Below are 10,479 nucleotides of genomic sequence, written 5' to 3' on the forward strand. Positions count from 1 at the left end.
TGCCTGCAAGTATGTATGTGTGCACCATATGTACCTGGTTGCATGGATGACACAAGAGGGCAAAGGATCCCCTAGAACTGGAGTTATGGATGGTTGGGAGCCAACATGTGGGTTGTGGAAACCAAGCCAGGTCCCACTGCAAGGGTAACAAGTTCTCTTACCTGCTGAGCTATCTCTACAGCCCCCAATATTTTTTTTTAATATTTTCATTGCACATAATTGAACTCACCAAAAACCTGTCATGGAAGTGAAGGGATGTTCATGGTTGCAGCTTTTTCTAAGAATCTATATGCACTTACAGTTGACTGAGGAAGGAGAAACATTTTAACCAATAGTAAGGTGCCCATTGTTTGTAAACAAACTCTTCACCATGCTCCCATAAGCAACCCTAGTAAAACTCATCGATTCATGGGAAAAAGACAAACAAACAAAAGACACATGGAGGAAATGGAGGGAGCAGGAATAAGGAGACTATGGGGAGTGAAAGAGAACAAGAGAGGATAACAGGATGATTGTTATCAAAATAATTTATGTTCGTGTGTGACGTTGTCATAATGAAACCCATGGTTGTGTACAATTGACACTTACTGATGAAAATGTATTTTAGTTATCCAATCCCAAGTGATTGACCCTAAACACATATACATACAAGCAATGCTAAATGGAGTCAACAAGCTGGTGTGTGTGTGTGTGCGTGCGTGTGTGTGTGTGTGTGTGTGTGTGTGTGTGTGTGTGTAACAATAATAATTAACAAAAGTGAAGTCGTGAGCTGGGGAGGGGAAATAGGATATTGGAGGGGGAGAGAGAGGATGGAAACAGATAGTACTCATGTATGAAACATTCAAAAATAAAAAGCAAAAAGTGGTTTTGTGCATGCGTGTGAGTTATGTGTGCGTGTATGGATAGGGGGTGTGCGCACATATGTGGAGGTCAAATTCTGATGTCACGTGTCTTTCTTGTATTGCTCTTGGATTGTCATGCTGGCATAGCAAGCGCTCTTGCCCACTGACCCATACTCTCCACCCCACTAGAAACAGCTTTAAAAGAACTGAGAAATGGACAGGTAGTTGTAATTCTAAAAATAACAAAAATATTTCCCATAAATCCATGGAAAACAGATAGCAGCCACATCAGAATATACAACTTAGTTAGAAAAAAAAACATATATTCAAGATGACTGGACTAATGGAAGGTTAGAAATGAAAGCTGAGAGAGAGATGGAACAGATTCAGACTTTTTAAATAAATGAAAGTGATTTAAAAACTGGAACACAGATAAGAAGAAGCACAATGGCCAGTCTGTCACAGGCAAATACGTTCTTTAACAGAGCAACCCCATTTCTAAGGGTCTGTGAGGGCTAATCTTGTTTGCCAACTCACTGCATCTTAAATCGGCTAAAACACAAGCTGCTGGGCACTCCTGTGGGGAGGATTTCCTTGATCAGATTATCTGAAGCGGGAAAACTCACCCTAAATCTGGCCCATACGGCAACAACCCAGATAACAGGATATGTTAGAAGGAAACTCTGTGCTTTCTTGCCCTCATTCTCACTGGCAAGTTTGTCTATTCATCTATCCTGTTGCTACAGTATTTCTTCCCCAATGTTAGAACCGACTTCTGCTTCCGTTATACTCTGAAGACCAGCAGGTCTCCAGGAACCCCCCAGGCCTTCAACATCAGTTTGGGACTGCTGAGATACCTAACCTAATGAAATGAGCAACAAAAAAGAGTTCTCAGTGTGAGACAGCCTTTGTTGTAATGCCTGGATGGACCACATGCTAGAAGCCAACCTCATAAATCCCCTTTACACACACACACACACACACACACACACACACGCACACACACACACACACACATAATTCTATTGGTTCTCGCTTTTAGAGAACCCTGACTAATACAGAATCTATCTCAAATATGCAGGAACAAATACATGAAAGGACCTAGACACAAAGCTATCATATCATTGGCCATATCTTAAAGATGATTTCTGTGGTGGCACACACTTATGACCCAGCACTTGGGAGACAAGAGCAGGCTAGTCTGGTCTTCACTTTAGGCCAACCAGGATTACATAGTGAGGCCTAAACTAAAGAGATGGTGGATTCCCCATCAGGAGGAGTATGGCCAGCATAACTATGATGTATCTATACATAGCAAAGTACTGTGAGGCTCTGGAATGAAATCTGTGTGTGCACATCTATAAAATGATCTCCAGGGCACGCCCACTAAGCAAAACAAACACACGCAAAAAAGTGAGTGAGAATGCAGGGCAAAATCATCTTTAAGTAGGGATAACAGCAAGAGATATCAATGCAAGCTACACTTCATCAAATATATTACATTCTATAGATTCTATTTTGAGAACTTTTTTTTTTTTTTAAATAAAAGAGAAAACAACCTTTTGTTCCACTGTTGAAGCTTCAGCTTGGGTACATAGGTTGGTAATATTCTATTGTTCAAACTTGAAGGGTAAATTCACAATAAAGGGTTTTCCAAGATGTTATCATGGCCAGAACATCCTAATTCTGCCTGTGAGCCATCATTTTTTTTCCTATCAAATGCTGAAGAAATACTTATGCCAGAAAAATGAATGGAAAATGCAGGGGAGATAGCAGTCTAGTGTTTGAGCTGGCTCTGCTCCTGAATCTTAATGCAGACGTTGGGTAAGAAGAGCTGGACCATATGGACCAGGAGGCTGGTGCCACAAGGGGCCCCCTCTCTCCTCATAGCTGATGTTACCTCTGCAGAGAAAGCCCAGCATGCTGTAGCCTAAGGGACAATTTCCATTCTCCAAGACTGCCTGTGCTAGAAAACACATCCAAATCACTTTTATTAACTCTAAGTTCCCAGAGAAAGAACAGGGATGGAGTGGGAGAGAAAAGGACTAGAAAAGAGCTGGGAAGAATTGGAATCTTCGGCATCTTTTAATTTGCCCAACATTCAAAGCTTCCTTGTTCCAGGGAGACCAAGAGACTGATCGTTTCCTAGTGCTCATGCCCTGCCCATGAGCTGTACGTCATGGGTTCTATGCAGCTTCGCTCAGCTTTTCTCCTTTGCAGTTCAAGTTAAAGAGATTCCTCAAAGACTTTTTTTTTTTTAGAGTTTGTGTATGACCTCTTTTTCTGGTTACCAGTGTGAAGAGGATTTTTCTGTCTTTTAAAAGAGGTATTTCAGAAGAAAGGGGGGCAATTAGATGCATTATTTCGCTAGGGCTGCCACAACTAGGTGAAATAGACTGAGTGGCTTCAAAGAAGAATTCACTGCCTCACAGTTCTGTAGGCTGGAACTGTGAGACCAGGGAGCCATTGTTGTGGGCTTACAAAGACTCCTCTGCTTGGCTTATGGAAGGCTGTCTTCTACCTGGGTCTTCCACTTGTCTCTCTCTGTATATCTGTGTCCTAATACCCTCCTCTTTTCTTCATAGCCCAAATTATACTACATCAGGGTCCATCCTAACGGACAAAACTTAATTTAATTTTCCTTCCAATGACTCTGTCTCCAACCATACATAATCTGAGGTACCAGGGCTTGGGCCTGCAACATACAAATTTGGGAGAGGACACAGTCGGCTTGCAACAGATGCCGTGGCTCAAATTAACATGGAATCAGATGGCTTGAGAGATGTTGTGGGGGTGAGTGGAGTACACAGAATGAGCTTGAGAAATAACCAGGAAAGGAGGCACTAAAGGACAGAGTGAGGTGTTCCTGATGGAAGGGGGCAGTAAGCAACAAGATCCAGACCACAGATCAAGAAATAAACCATGCCTGATGGCCAACTGTCGGGCAGAGTGAATGGAATTTTATGTAAGAAGTGAGAAATAGTAAGAGCTGGAAAGGACAGGAACTCCACAAGGAGAGCAACAGAACAAGAAAATTTGAACACAGGGAACTTCCCAGAGACTCATACTCCAACCAAGGACTATTCATGGAGATAACCTAGAACCCCTTCACAGATGTAGCCCATGGCAGTTCAGTGTCCAAGGGGGTTACCTAGTAATGGGAAGAGGGACTGCCTCTGACATAATCTGATTGGCCTGCTCTTTGATCACCTCCCCCTGAGGGGTGGGCAGCCTTACCAGGCCACAGAAGAGGACAATGCAGCCACTTTTGATGAGAACTGATAGACTAAGATCAGAAAGGAGAGGAGAACCTCCCCTATCAGTGGACTTGGGGAGGGGCAAGCATGCAGAAAGGGGAGGGAGGGTAGGATCAGGAGGGGAGGAGAGAGGGGCTTATGGGGGGATACAAAATGAATAAAGTGTAATTAATAAAAAAGAAAAAAAAGAAAGAAATCATGGTGTCAAAAGAGGAAAGGCAGAAAGAGATGAAGAAGAAAGTGGAATCTTTCTACCTTGAGGCATTTCAGTAAGCATCCTGTCCCATGGCTTCCATTTTCTTTGTAAACTGGAAGACAAGAACATAAAGCAATGTGATAAAGAAAAGTTGAAAACATCAAAAAACAGCATGGAATATGCGCCATGGAGAACAACTGAGGATTTTAAAGACTTCTGTGTCACATAAACAATGTGAGAAAAACAGAGGAGAAAAATGGTAGTGACCCCATATCACAATGGGGGAAAGTATTCCTGATGGATGAAAGCCTTTGTATGTTTTAAACATATATGAAATAATAAAAATGTGGCACAGATAAATGGAGCATTATTCATCCCCCCCCCAAAAAAAATAATGCTGTCCACAAGAAAATAGATAGAATTGGAGATCATCATGTTAAGCAAAATAAGGCAGGCTGAGAAAGACAAGTATACTAAAAAAAGGGGGAGAAGTCAGGGATGAAAACAGAATGTGACAATTGGGGACTAGAAAACATACTCGTAGGAGGTAGAGGGGAATGAGTGTAGTCAACAAAAGAAATACTAAATATGATAAAAAAAAAACCTTATGTTTATGTACAAAAATGTCATAACATGAAAAACACTATTTTGTGCAATTAATATATACTAACAAAAGGTTAACTTTTTAAAGAGATGGCTCTCAGAGATAGAAGGTCTTCTTAAACATAAATGTTGAAAAAGAAAAAATAATATGAATTTGATTACATAATTAGTACATTTCTGCTAACAAAATGCAACCAAAACAAATTTTTATATCACAAATAACAGAAATCTTGCACCAAAGTCATGAGAAAGATTTTCAGAGAAAAAGTTAGTAAAGAATAGCATTCCCAGTGTTTGCATGTGTGTAATCACTTACCTGTTTCTATAGCAATTGGAAAGATAAAAGTTCATGTCCAATTAGTGGTCCTCAACTTGGCAAGATCCATCAAGACGATTTAAAGTTCTCTGAGTTAGCCCTTCCATTACAGGAAGACAAACTCAAGGGTTTCTTTGCACAAGCGTGTTCACTTCTAAATCATATGTAACTTCCAGGAAAAAAAAAGAAACTCTCTGCCTGTCAGCTTTAATGCACACACTGGAATGGGTTGTGTAAATTTTGGCACATCCATATTCTAGAATAATATCAGGCTATTAAGAGTCGTGTTGCAAAAGCAAAATTAACAGGGGAGAAATGCTTGCAGCATGATGTTCTTGTGTGGTACAGGTATGGGAGAAAATTGGGGGTTCATCCCTACAAAGGTTAAAAGTGGTTGCTCCATTAAATAAACTTAGCTGGGTCACTGTGGAGACGGGCTGGAGGGAGACGCGCACCATAAGAAAGTGACTTGGTATTCTGTGCACACACACAAAAGGAGACAAACCCAAGGAAACAGGAGACTAGGGTGAATAGTTTTAAAGTCTCCGTTATATCCTGGAAATTCTTCCTGTGCCCTGAAATGTCCCATATTATGAGTGTTTCTCCTTTCCAATACAGAAATCCAGAACTATAGCTTTCCCCGCCTCCCTTGCAACTACAGCATCGCCATGTGACCTGGGCCCTGCCAATCCTTCCTGAAATCTGGGTTTGGAGGAAAAGAATTCTGGGTGATGGATGCCACCTGGAAGATATTTGCCACTGAGAATATCCTGACCTGCTTTGAAGAGGTTGCTGGTTGAGGCCCTCAGAGGTGACATGTTGCTTCTAGAGCTGTCTGACCATGAGTGTGTGCTCCACTGGTTTTTCTGTACCATTTGACTCAGCCCACAGAAAGAAGCCCAACTATCTAATCTTAAATGTCTTTCCTATTAATTTGAGTTATACCAAACTGTTTGCAACCAAGCGCATTGACTGATTCAGACTCCATTCTAGTTGTGGTGTCTGGTAACTGTTCAATACTGAAAACATACTTAATCCTCCTGTCTTTGGTCCTCAAGGAGTAAGCGGCAGAACTAATAATGGACTCTCAGATCTCCAATGACCTGAAACCCATTTTCTAATGATGAGCTCACCTCTATCCCACTGAAGCCCTGGATTTTGTTCCTACAGAATAAGGAAACTGGAAATAACTCTAAGTTTCTTTCCACTGTAAGTAATTAGATAGTTCTATGTCCTGGAAGATTTCTTCCATCGTTGAGAAGTCAGTGAGTCCTCACTGGACATCTGACATAGTAGCCATCTTGTTGAAGAAGACACTGGCAGGATGAAATGAGGCAGAACCTGAAGATGGCCCACAGGCTTGCACCACAAAGTTCACTAGTTCGTTTCCAGTCATGGGGAGGCTTTGAAGTTACTTTCAGTAGCCCTGTGATCACACTCCCGTAAGGAGGTCTCAAACGCCTCGTCCACTGTATGGCCGCCGGGAGCAATGACCCCACAAATGCTTTTCCAAGGGAGCCGTGATGGCTTTGACACAGATGTTGAAGCAATGAATTCTAGTGGATGAAGCACAGAACCAACACTGGAAAATCTGGCTGCTCTCCCAGCTCCGTTACTTACAAGACGGCCCTGGGCAAGCCCTATGGCCTCTTCGATCCCCACGGTCTCCCGAAACACTGAGCACCATGGTGCAAACAAAATGAGATAATGCAAGTGGAAGCCCTTGCACTGAAAACTGAAAGGCATTAACACAAACTCGATGGGGCTATTATTAATTTAGAGAGCAATCAAAGGATCTAAAACGGTCTGCATTTGAATAGCGTTTCTTATTTTGCAGCATACTTTCCTCGTTTTGTCTTCACATGTGAGAAACTGGGGCAGTTATTATTATCTCCATTTCACAGATGAGGAAACAGGACAAGAGGCAGTGCCAGCCCTGGGAAACAGGCATCCAATTTCAACCCACCTCCACTCTCACATATTTGTGGGTGATTCATCCCTGTCCACTCTGCAGGTGACACAGCCTAGGTGGCGGAGCGCACCTGTCAGCAATGCAGGTAGAAGGTCTGCAGAATGTTAGCCCTGGGGAAGACACGTGGTCTGCCGTGCTCTGAACTCTCGTCCGGGCTTCCTTAAGGAAATACATGTAGAGTTGCAGTTTCTCAATGGCAGTGGAAAGGCAATAAAAAAAAAAACAGAATAGGGTATTAAATGCTAAACAAGACCTAGATAGAGTATTGGTCCATTTTCTATTACCAATAACATGATACCAGGGACTGGGTGGTTTTAGTTCATAGTCCTAAGAGTTCAGGGTCGAGGGGATACATCAAGGGATGGCCTACTTGCTGACAGAGTCGTCAGATGCCGTGGTGAAACCTGTGGCAGAAAATAGAAAGTGTGTGTGCATATATTCCACGGTTTCAGTCTCTTTTTACAAAGCCACCAGAATTCAATTGACTTTGGTTTAGATCACCTCCCAGAGGTCTCGCCACTAAACACCTTGGCCAGAGTTACCTCACTGGGGCTCAAAGACAGCATGAACTGGGAAGAGAAGCCCAACTGGTGCAGTGGTAGACTGGATGTTCCTAGAGTGACCAACCACATTCTGACTGGATTTAAGGTTTGCTTTACAAGATATCACTGACACCTGTCAACTGAGCTAAGAATCTGTGGTGGGTTAGGTCACAGGCCCTCGGGGACAGCCTACTATTATTATATTAAACAGCATATTAAACTGGCATCTGTATACCAGTAAGTTTATGCAAATCCCAACCCTCATCGGAGCTTTTTTTTTTTTTTTTTTTTTGCAATAGATGGCAATTAATGCAGAAAGCCGCAACTGGCCAATGTGCAAAGAGTAAGACACAGAGGTGTCTCAACCATGAATAAGGAATTTATACTTTCCTTTGGGTATATATGTGTAGAATACAATTAGATATATGTTGGTTTAGAAAAATGGCAGCAGTAGATTCTCCTCCCAGGTCTATGACCGCTCCAGTCATGGCTTGGCTTACAATACCAGACATGAATTCCCACCCACTAAGTGTTCCTTAAGCCCATTAGAAGGCTTCTCTTGGTTACCTCCAGGATAAAAATGCCACTACTGTACCAGCGGGAATACCTTGTGTTGTGGTCCATGGTCCATTCCATTGGCAGCTTACGTAGCATCTCTAGATACTATGAGAAATGGTTGTCAGGGAGACGGTTTCCAGCTCGGTTTCAGCTCGTTTCCTCTGAATCTTCTATCTGGATTCTGTGGTATCTTCGGCAATTCAGTAGTCTTACCCTTGAGATTTAGAAGGCGACCAAGGGCAAGAACAATAACTCATATTCGCTAGTGTGAATTTTAAGAGGCAAATAGTAGCACACAACACACATTTCCACAGTTTTCCCAACCTAGTCATGGTCTTCCTGTGATCCCGAAGCACCAGGATCAGGCTTGCCCCAGGAATGGCAGCCCCAGAGTCACCCCCAGCAAACGAATGTCTATTCAGAATATTCAGGTTGTAGAATCACAGGCCAGTGTGCTGTGATTGTCACTGGTGAAGCCCTTGTGGAAAGTATTTTACACTTGACCTTTTAATGAGCTCTTTTACCCCACTGGGAGTTCAAAATAAGCCTGAGACAGATTCTCACCATTCTTAGAAATGACTCAGCAAAGAACACGTGGCTAAGGTTCTTTATTTGAAACCCAGTGGTCCCTGGGTGTGGCTATATTAGATCAAGTGTTGGGCAGGATTTCCTTCTGAAGACAGAGGATACTTCAGGCTCAATCATTCGATGGGTTTACCCCACTTATTATGTGAATGGGCTTCATGCCTAGACATAAGTGGTACCACCTCCCACTTGTTCTCATTCATAGATGATCCATGACAAGAAGAATGTTGCTCCAGGGAGCGGCGAATCCAAAAAGAATGAGCCATGTGGGAGAGACTTGAACACAATTTTCATATGGTGCTTGGAGCATGGAGCTCTTGCAGAAAAAGTGCAGTTAAGCTGTAGACCTCATGTTCTTGGAGTCGGGGGTCATTTTGTTGTTGTTGTTTTGTTTTGTTTTTGTTTTTGTTTTTTACTTTTATAAGATTAAATCCAGCACCTCTTGCACACTAGGCAGGTACTCGATCCCCTCAGCCCCAGCCCAGATGCTGAGTACTCTAAGCTTCTACATTATGGAGTAGTCACTTATGCAAAGATACTGCTGGCGCAGGGGCTTTATCTGAAGAATTGATTTTAAATTATAGGGCCTACTTGGGTTTAGGAAAGAGTCATGATTCTTTGAGAGTGTCCGATAAGAACTGCTCCGCAGTGTAGGAAGCAAGGGGCGGTCGATCCCTTTATCTTTCCTTCAGCAAATTAACTGCAGCAGAACGGTTGCAAGTGCTGAAGTGATGACTTGTCTGATGCTCTCAGTCCTGGACTCCCTCCTCAGACATGGCCTCTATAAAAGTCCTGACAAATAGAAAAGGAGCAAAAGATGTCCTCATTTTTGCCCCTGCCCCTTTAGTGCTCTGACACCCCACGGGTCTTTAGTGTGGTAGGCAAGTTCAGGGATTATGGGACTAAGTGGACGGTTTTATATCCTAATGACTGGATGTCCTTGGATGATATTGAGTCTGGCATTACAAATAGGTTCATGCTCATGTTATTTACAAGAGTTTACATGAAGTTGAGATGCTATCAGGGCTGTAGAGATGAATCTACATTTCTCTGTTTAGTCGAGATTTCTTTTTTTTTTTTATGCCTCTCAAAAGAATTTTTATATTTGTAGTTTTTCAAGGCACGTGCATATTTCTTACCAGGTTTCACAGGGGCTTCTCCATTGCCATGGTTAAGTGCCATCTCCCATTGCATCTTCTCTCACCCTTTCCCGTGGTTCTACTGTTCCATTCTTGTGGGACAATCTGAAACATTCTGTGATCTTTCTTTATGTTCTCTTGGATCCCTCCCCCTTTGCTTAGGCTCCCGTGTCTGGCATTCTCCCACCTCACTTCATGGTCTAGCCTTAACAGCATCTCTCCTTCAACTGGGCCGGGATTCAGGTAAAACTAGTCAGAGTACCAAAGATACAAACCTTAAAGAGGCTTTCTGGATTGTGCAAGTGTCTCCTTATATTTTGTACCCTAGGCATATCCTTCACCCTATCCCTCAACCAGCATCACTCTTTAATGTTTTCCTTCCTGAAGGGAAATAAAGAAAGAAGGAAAGGAAGAAACGAAAAAAGGAAGGAAGGAAGGAAGGAAGGAAGGAAGGAAGGAAGGAAGGAAG

The sequence above is a fragment of the Psammomys obesus genome, unplaced genomic scaffold (assembly GCF_907164565.1).
Source record: "Psammomys obesus unplaced genomic scaffold, mPsaObe1.curated_primary_1811, whole genome shotgun sequence".
NCBI lineage: Eukaryota > Metazoa > Chordata > Mammalia > Rodentia > Muridae > Psammomys > Psammomys obesus.